Source organism: Haliotis rubra, unplaced genomic scaffold, assembly GCF_003918875.1.
Source record: "Haliotis rubra isolate DU_JTF1 unplaced genomic scaffold, ASM391887v1 Scf483, whole genome shotgun sequence".
NCBI classification, from domain to species: Eukaryota; Metazoa; Mollusca; class Gastropoda; order Lepetellida; family Haliotidae; genus Haliotis; species Haliotis rubra.
In genome coordinates, this window is record NW_025767172.1 from 78,479 (window position 1) to 88,394 (window position 9,916).

The following is a 9,916-nucleotide window of genomic DNA, read 5'->3' on the forward strand; positions in this document are numbered from 1 at the left end:
GGGAGCCAGTTACAGCTGTGTGGACAGATGCATGGCTATCGCTGGATGTATATGACTTCATAGGGAGCCAGTTACAGCTGTGTGGACAGATGCATGGCTATCGCTGGATGTATATGACTTCATAGGGAGCCAGTTACAGCCGTGGACAGATGCATGGCTATCGCTGGATGTATATGACTCCATAGGGGGTTACAGCTGCCAGGACTGTGTGGACAGATGCATGGCTATCGCTGGATGTATATGACTCCATAGGGAGCCAGTTACAGCTGTGTGGACAGATGCATGGCTATCGCTGGAGATGCATGGCTATCGCTGGATGTATATGACTTCATAGGGAGCCAGTTACAGCTGTCTGGACAGATGCATGGCTATCGCTGGATGTATATGACTTCCATAGGGAGCCAGTTACAGCTGTCTGGACAGATGCATGGCTATCGCTGGATGTATATGACTTCATAGGAGCCAGTTACAGCTGTTGGACAGATGCATGGGACTAGATGCATGGCTATGTATATGTATATGACTTCATAGGGAGCCAGTTACAGCTGGACAGTGCATGGCTCGCTGGATGTATAGATGCATGGCTATCGCTGGATGTATAGTATATGACTCATAGGGAGCCAGTTACAGCTGTGTGGACAGATGCATGGCTATCGCTGGATGTTATATGACTATCGCTGGATGTATATGATCATAGGGAGCCAGTTACAGCTGTCTGGACAGATGCATGGCTATCGCTGGATGTATATGACTTCATAGGGAGCCAGTTACAGCTGTGTGGACAGATGCATGGCTATCGCTGGATGTATATGACTTCATAGGGAGCCAGTTACAGCTGTCTGGACAGATGCATGGCTATCGCTGGATGTATATGACTTCATAGGGAGCCAGTTACAGCTGTACAGTGGACAGATGCATGGCTATCGCTGGATGTATATGACTCCATAGGGAGCCAGTTACAGCTGTCTGGATGGACAGATGCATGGCTATCGCTGGATGTATATGACTTCATATTGAGCCAGTTACAGCTGTGTGGACAGATGCATGGCTATCGCTGGATGTATATGACTTCATATTGAGCCAGTTACAGCTGTGTGGACAGATGCATGGCTATCGCTGGATGTATATGACTTCATAGGGAGCCAGTTACAGCTGTGTGGACAGATGCATGGCTATCGCTGGATGTATATGACTTCATAGGGAGCCAGTTACAGCTGTGTGGACAGATGCATGGCTATCGCTGGATGTATATGACTTCATATTGAGCCAGTTACAGCTGTGTGGACAGATGCATGGCTATCGCTGGATGCATCAAAAATGAATCCAGTCAGGACTAGTTGTCAAACAGGCAACTGTGCGAACCTTGCAAAGACTGATGGACAGATGCATTGCTATCGCTGGATGCATCAAAAATGCATCCAGTCAGGACTTGTTGTCAAACAGGCAACTGAGCGAACCTTGCAAAGACTGGTGGATCCTGAGGGTGTGGAGATACGTCGTAGAGGGAGACTCCGGAGACGTACATATTCAACAAATGGCCCAAACTTCATGTGGCATTTGGATTCCTATGACAAACTAACACCTTATGGTTTGTGCATTAATGCCTGTATCGATGGATTGTCACGCAAAAGCATCTGGCTTGAAGTTGCTAAAACAAATAGTGACCCAAAGGTTATCGCCGGATATTACATAAAGGCCATCATAGATGCTAATGGCGCTCCTCTTTTCATGCGCAGTGGCATGGGTACTGACAATCGAACAGTTGCCGTTTTACAGACATTCCTGCGCGAAACTACAGGTGATCGTCACGTGAGCTATCTCTTTGGAACAAGCATAATCAAAGAATTGAGTGCTGGTGGGGCATTCTGAGAAGACGAAGCATACAGTTTTGGATGAACCTGTTTGAAGAGATGAAAGCTGACGGGCATTTCACAGGAGACGTGCTCGACAAAAGTTTGATCCAGTTCTGCTCTCTTCATATCCTGAAAGTAAATATACTGAACATCAAAAGAAACCCACGTTTCGAAAATATGAAATCTCATAAAAGTAAGCGTTCGTGTGTATGGAACGTTCATGGTAAAGTGACAAAAAGCCAGACTTGCGTTTCTTTTGTTTCAATATAAATGTGATATGATATTCGCCCTATACACGATAAAACATTGGAAATGTGTATCTTTTATATGACTTATTTGATAATAATTGTAACGTGACAAATCTATAAAGATTACTATATACATGCCGGGATTGTCTCGTTGTATTGAGAAAAGCATTACAACCTGAATTACTAGTCTTACTTTGCTACTTTCACTTTAATGTCACTTTTGAGCAGGCTGCGTTGACGGAAGTCCAGAGAGGATGGAACGCGCATCGCATACGTTCTTCCAGGAATGGTGTTGGGGGAAGGCCAGACATGCTGTACTCCCTTCCCGAAATCTACTTCACAAGAGATTATATATGTCAGGTCGAACCTGAACGTTTAGATGTCTGCTTAGATGTCTGCACTATTAATGATCAAGTTCCATGTGATGGTGACGTCTACGAGCTGTCGAGGATATACTGTACATGCATGAACTTCAGGACGATCCATAAAAAGCAGCAACGTTGTACACAATTCTGTACTTTATATAATGTGTCGAAACCTACTGTTCAGTACGCATTGTTCAAGAATATGGCCTCTTGGTGTCAGTCTGATTTCCAAAAGAATTAAAATACAATCTTTGAGTATTTCTACAGTTTTATATTTTTGTCAAACCTGAACTGAAACACAAAACGTGCCAGGTCGAAACTTTCAGTCATGCATATTACCATGGTAGGTTCAAGTGGAGTAAAGTACCTTGGCTAAAGGTGTTCTAGTATACTGAGGGGAAAATAAGGGATCACATGAAAACACAAGTGTTCCTTTTATTTTATTCCTGGTTTCTTAACAAGCTGTGCGATACAAGGTTTGTGAAGAAACCTGGAAAAAAATAAAGAAACACTTGTGCTTTCACGTGATTCCTTATCGGTTTGCCTCAGTATAAAATGACTTGCAGAGTTTAGGTTCCATGCAAGTCCTAGTCATGACTGACACAGCTGGCACACACACTATCTCGTGGTAACTGCCTCTCGTCATTTGATTTATCGACGTCATAATATTAGATTTGGCTAATGGTAACAATGGCGACAAGAATATCTAGTAACACCATAAGTCATCCCCAAAGAAATATTTTAGACTTTATTTCTTTTTCTGTTACCCAAAGTTAAAATAACAAATTCTCTTGTCACAAAATCAACGCATCGATTAACAAAAATGAAACTGACCTTCGTGAGAAAGTCTAACATGCAGATTATGACATCCTATCAAGCTGTAACATCAGTACTCGTTGTAATGGCGGTATCTACCATAGCAGGAGCACAACCTAAAAGTACAAAGGACGACATACTGGGCGCCAAACGTATGTAAACTTACAAGGGCTGTCATTTCCAATGTAACCGAACGTAATAAACAAACATATCAACAGAACATGGAACCCGTTGTAGTGTGTCTACCACACATCAGAAACCAGAGACCTGAAACTCGTCCTATGCTATGTCCATCACCCAAACACCACTCGTGAGAACGCTTTTAAACTCTGATCTGAAGACCGTGTAGCTCTCGTGACGAGAGGGAAGTTGGAGGATGCAGCCACATGTACGTGCAACTGGACGCCTTGCTATCCCAGTCAGCCCAACAAAACATATCTGAATAACATCCGGCGGCTGCAGCAGGTGTGATCCTGTACAGTATCTGAGAAACATATCGTGCGCACGCTATGTTATATCGTGCGCACACTTTGTTACATCGTGCACACACTATATTACATCGTGAGCACATTTTAGTATCTCGTGTGCACGATATAAAAAAATAAAATGCTCCTACTCATGTCCCTCCAGCGCTTCCGTAGAATAATATATAGTTATAGTTAGAATATAATTTATTATTGGTATGGTAGAATATTAGTTATGTTTTATACTTGAACATTATATAAACATTCATCTCACATCTCTAGACACTCAGTTTAACATCCACTAATGGTCAAACTGCATGCTAACAACAGTCTTGGCTGCAGTGCATCCAGGCAGTACTATTGTCCCACTGATAGGGCAAGCTGGCCCCACCTTAATTTCTGTATTCAGATTATAAACTCACTTGCTCTCTCACGTCTGAAGGAAGAACACATACTGTTCTCAAATATTTTGGAAATATATTTTCTTATTATATGAGGACTTGAGGTTGATTCATATTGTATCAAATGTTGTGTATATGGATGGTTTCTAGTTTATATTTAGAAATATGATGTACTGTATAATGCAGTTCGGATTTGATGTACTTGAAATATATCACATACTTTACATAATTGTAGTTGAAGATGAAAACACAGTTCAGTGAGTTATTATGATTACCTGTACAATTACAGCAGTAAGCTATAACCTCTGTACTTAGCACCTGTACAATTACAGCAGTAAGCTATAACCTCTGTACTTAGCACCTGTACAATTACAGCAGTAAACTATAACCTCTGTACTTAGCACCTAAACAATTACAGCAGTAAGCTATAACCTATGTACTTAGCACCTGTACAATTACAGCAGTAAGCTATAACCTCTGTACTTAGCACCTGTACAATTACAGCAGTAAACTATAACCTCTGTACTTAGCACCTGTACAATTACAGCAGTAAGCTATAACCTCTGTACTTAGCACCTGTACAATTACAGCAGTAAGCTATAACCTCTGTACTTAGCACCTGTACAATTACAGCAGTAAGCTATAACCTCTGTACTTAGCACCTGTACAATTACAGCAGTAAGCTATAACCTCTGTACTTAGCACCTGTACAATTACAGCAGTAAGCTATAACCTCTGTACTTAGCACCTGTACAATTACAGCAGTAAGCTATAACCTCTGTACTTAGCACCTGTACAATTACAGCAGTAAGCTATAACCTCTGTACTTAGCACCTGTACAATTACAGCAGTAAGCTATAACCTCTGTACTTAGCACCTAAACAATTACAGCAGTAAGCTATAACCTCTGTACTTAGCACCTGTACAATTACAGCAGTAAGCTATAACCTCTGTACTTAGCACCTGTACAATTACAGCAGTAAGCTATAACCTCTGTACTTAGCACCTAAACAATTACAGCAGTAAGCTATAACCTCTGTACTTAGCACCTGTACAATTACAGCAGTCAGCTATAACCTCTGTACTTAGCACCTGTACAATTACAGCAGTAAGCTATAACCTCTGTACTTAGCACCTGTACAATTACAGCAGTAAGCTATAACCTCTGTACTTAGCACCTGTACAATTACAGCAGTCAGCTATAACCTCTGTACTTAGCACCTGTACAATTACAGCAGTAAGCTATAACCTCTGTACTTAGCACCTGTACAATTACAGCAGTAAGCATATATAACCTCTGTACTTAGCACCTGTACAATTACAGCAGTAAGCTATAACCTCTGTACTTAGCACCTGTACAATTACAGCAGTAAGCTATAACCTCTGTACTTAGCACCTAAACAATTACAGCAGTAAGCTATAACCTCTGTACTTAGCACCTAAACAATTACAGCAGTAAGCTATAACCTCTGTACTTAGCACCTGTACAATTACAGCAGTAAGCTATAACCTATGTACTTAGCACCTAAACAATTACAGCAGTAAGCTATATATAATCTATGTACTTAGCACCTAAACAATTACAGCAGTAAGCTATAACCTCTGTACTTAGCACCTAAACAATTACAGCAGTAAGCTATAACCTCTGTACTTAGCACCTAAACAATTACAGCAGTAAGCTATAACCTCTGTACTTAGCACCTAAACAATTACAGCAGTAAGCTATAACCTCTGTACTTAGCACCTGTACAATTACAGCAGTAAGCTATAACCTCTGTACTTAGCACCTGTACAATTACAGCAGTAAGCTATAACCTCTGTACTTAGCACCTAAACAATTACAGCAGTAAGCTATAACCTCTGTACTTAGCACCTAAACAATTACAGCAGTAAGCTATAACCTCTGTACTTAGCACCTGTACAATTACAGCAGTAAGCTATAACCTATGTACTTAGCACCTAAACAATTACAGCAGTAAGCTATATAATCTATGTACTTAGCACCTGTACAATTACAGCAGTAAGCTATAACCTCTGTACTTAGCACCTAAACAATTACAGCAGTAAGCTATAACCTCTGTACTTAGCACCTGTACAATTACAGCAGTAAGCTATAACCTATGTACTTAGCACCTAAACAATTACAGCAGTAAGCTATAACCTCTGTACTTAGCACCTAAACAATTACAGCAGTAAGCTATAACCTCTGTACTTAGCACCTGTACAATTACAGCAGTAAGCTATAACCTCTGTACTTAGCACCTGTACAATTACAGCAGTAAATTATAACCTCTGTACTTAGCACCTAAACAATTACAGCAGTAAGCTATAACCTCTGTACTTAGCACCTGTACAATTACAGCAGTAAGCTATAACCTCTGTACTTAGCACCTAAACAATTACAGCAGTAAGCTATAACCTCTGTACTTAGCACCTAAACAATTACAGCAGTAAGCTATAACCTCTGTACTTAGCACCTGTACAATTACAGCAGTAAGCTATAACCTCTGTACTTAGCACCTGTACAATTACAGCAGTAAGCTATAACCTCTGTACTTAGCACCTAAACAATTACAGCAGTAAGCTATAACCTCTGTACTTAGCACCTAAACAATTACAGCAGTAAGCTATAACCTCTGTACTTAGCACCTAAACAATTACAGCAGTAAGCTATAACCTCTGTACTTAGCACCTGTACAATTACAGCAGTAAGCTATAACCTCTGTACTTAGCACCTAAACAATTACAGCAGTAAGCTATAACCTCTGTACTTAGCACCTGTACAATTACAGCAGTAAGCTATAACCTCTGTACTTAGCACCTAAACAATTACAGCAGTAAGCTATAACCTCTGTACTTAGCACCTAAACAATTACAGCAGTAAGCTATAACCTGTACTTAGTACAATTAGCAGTAAAGCTATAACCTAAACAATTACAGCAGTAAGCTATAATCTATGTACTTAGCACCTAAACAATTACAGCAGTAAGCTATAACCTCTGTACTTAGCACCTAAACAATTACAGCAGTAAGCTATAACCTATGTACTTAGCACCTAAACAATTACAGCAGTAAGCTATAACCTCTGTACTTAGCACCTAAACAATTACAGCAGTAAGCTATAACCTCTGTACTTAGCACCTAAACAATTACAGCAGTGCTATAACCATGTACTTAGCACCTAAACAATTACAGCAGTAAGCTATAACCTATGTACTTAGCACCTAAACAATTACAGCAGTAAATGCTTAGCACCTAACCTCTAGTACCCAAACAATTAGCTATAAACCCAAACAATTACAGCAGTAATTAGCTATAACCTCTGTACTTAGCACCTAAACAATTACAGCAGTAAGCTATAACCTCTGTACTTAGCACCTAAACAATTACAGCAGTAAGCTATAACCTATGTACTTAGCACCTAAACAATTACAGCATATAACCCATGTACTAGCACCAGTACAATTACAGCTATATAATAACCTCTGTACTTAGCACCTAAACAATTACAGCAGTAAGCTATAACCTGTACTTACCTTAGCACCTAAACAATTACATTACAGCAGTAAGCTATAACCTCTGTACTTAGCACCTAAACAATTACAGCAGTAAGCTATAACCTATGTCTGTATAGCACCTAAACAATTACAGCAGTAAGCTATAACCTCTGTACTTAGCACCTAAACAATTACAGCAGTAAGCTATAACCTATGTACTGTAGCAGTAAGTAGCACCAGTACAATTACAGCAGTAAGCAATGTTACAGCAGTAAGCTATATATAACCTCTGTACTTAGCACCTAAACAATTACAGCAGTAAGCTATAACCTCTGTACTTAGCACCTAAACAATTACAGCAGTAAGCTATAACCTCTGTACTTAGCACCTAAACAATTACAGCAGTAAGCTATATAATAACCTATGTACTTAGCACCTAAACAATTACAGCAGTAAGCTATAACCTCTGTACTTAGCACCTAAACAATTACAGCAGTAAGCTATAACCTCTGTACTTAGCACCTAAACAATTACAGCAGTAAGCTATAACCTCTGCAGCACCTAAACAATTACAGCAGTAAGCTATAACCTCTGTACTTAGCACCTAAACAATTACAGCAGTAAGCTATAACCTCTGTACTTGCTTAGCACCTAAACAATTACAGCAGTAAGCTATAACCTCTGTACTTAGCACCTAAACAATTACAGCAGTAAGCTATAACCTCTGTACTTAGCACCTAAACAATTACAGCAGTAAGCTATATAATAACCTCTGTACTTAGCACCTAAACAATTACAGCAGTAAGCTATAACCTATGTACTTAGCACCTAAACAATTACAGCAGTAAGCTATAACCTCTGTACTTAGCACCTAAACAATTACAGCAGTAAGCTATAACCTCTGTACTTAGCACCTAAACAATTACAGCAGTAAGCTATAACCTATGTACTTAGCACCTAAACAATTACAGCAGTAAGCTATAACCTCTGTACTTAGCACCTAAACAATTACAGCAGTAAGCTATAACCTCTGTACTTAGCACCTAAACAATTACAGCAGTAAGCTATAACCTCTGTACTTAGCACCTAAACAATTACAGCAGTAAGCTATAACCTATGTACTTAGCACCTAAACAATTACAGCAGTAAGCTATAACCTCTGTACTTAGCACCTAAACAATTACAGCAGTAAGCTATAACCTCTGTACTTAGCACCTAAACAATTACAGCAGTAAGCTATAACCTCTGTACTTAGCACCTAAACAATAAGCTCTATAACTTAGCACCTAAACAATTACAGCAGTAAGCTATAACCTCTGTACTTAGCACCTAAACAATTACAGCAGTAAGCTATAACCTATGTACTTAGCACCTAAACAATTACAGCAGTAAGCTATAACCTCTGTACTTAGCACCTAAACAATTACAGCAGTAAGCTATAACCTCTGTACTTAGCACCTAAACAATTACAGCAGTAAGCTATAACCTCTGTACTTAGCACCTAAACAATTACAGCAGTCAGCTATAACCTCTGCTATAACCTCTGTACTTAGCACCTAAACATCGTATAACTGTATATCTGTAGTTAAGCCATGGCTAGTGGTTGATTGATTTGAGTGAATGCTTGTGTAATATCGTTGTATGTTTGATTTCAGGCTCAGCCCACCTATATGTTTTTAACATTATTTTTAACATCCCCTGTACATCTATTGTTTTCTGCATGTTTACCTATTCATTGTGGAGTTTTTGTGAGTGATAATAGAGACTCGTGTCCATGTGTCATCAGCACCCCAAATGCCTTGAATGTACTAAAATTGAACTAATTATAATATTCCCTAAAAGATTCATTGTTCAACTTCAAATGTGCACGGTGTTATTCATTTAGGTAATAAGTCCTTTAATTCCACCACGCAATATTTTCATGGCAATATCAGTCTGTTATGTCACTAAGACCTTCCGGAAGCCTTCAACCTGCTCAAGGAGAAAATAGTTTGAAAGCAGAGTAATAGGTGAATGAATATATATAATATGTACATCTTGAGCTTCGATCAGCACCAATTGTTGGACTCTGTATTTTACATGATAAATGTTTACACACTGAAACTGAAGGAATCATTTAGTCCCTTTGATGTGTACATAAACCTTACTGATACCAATGCAACGTAATGAGCTGAACGATGGTCGCCATACTCGAATAGACCTACAATACTCTTTCTCCCGCATGTGCATTTCCTTTTTGAAATATATTATTTGACAAGATTTATTAATACGT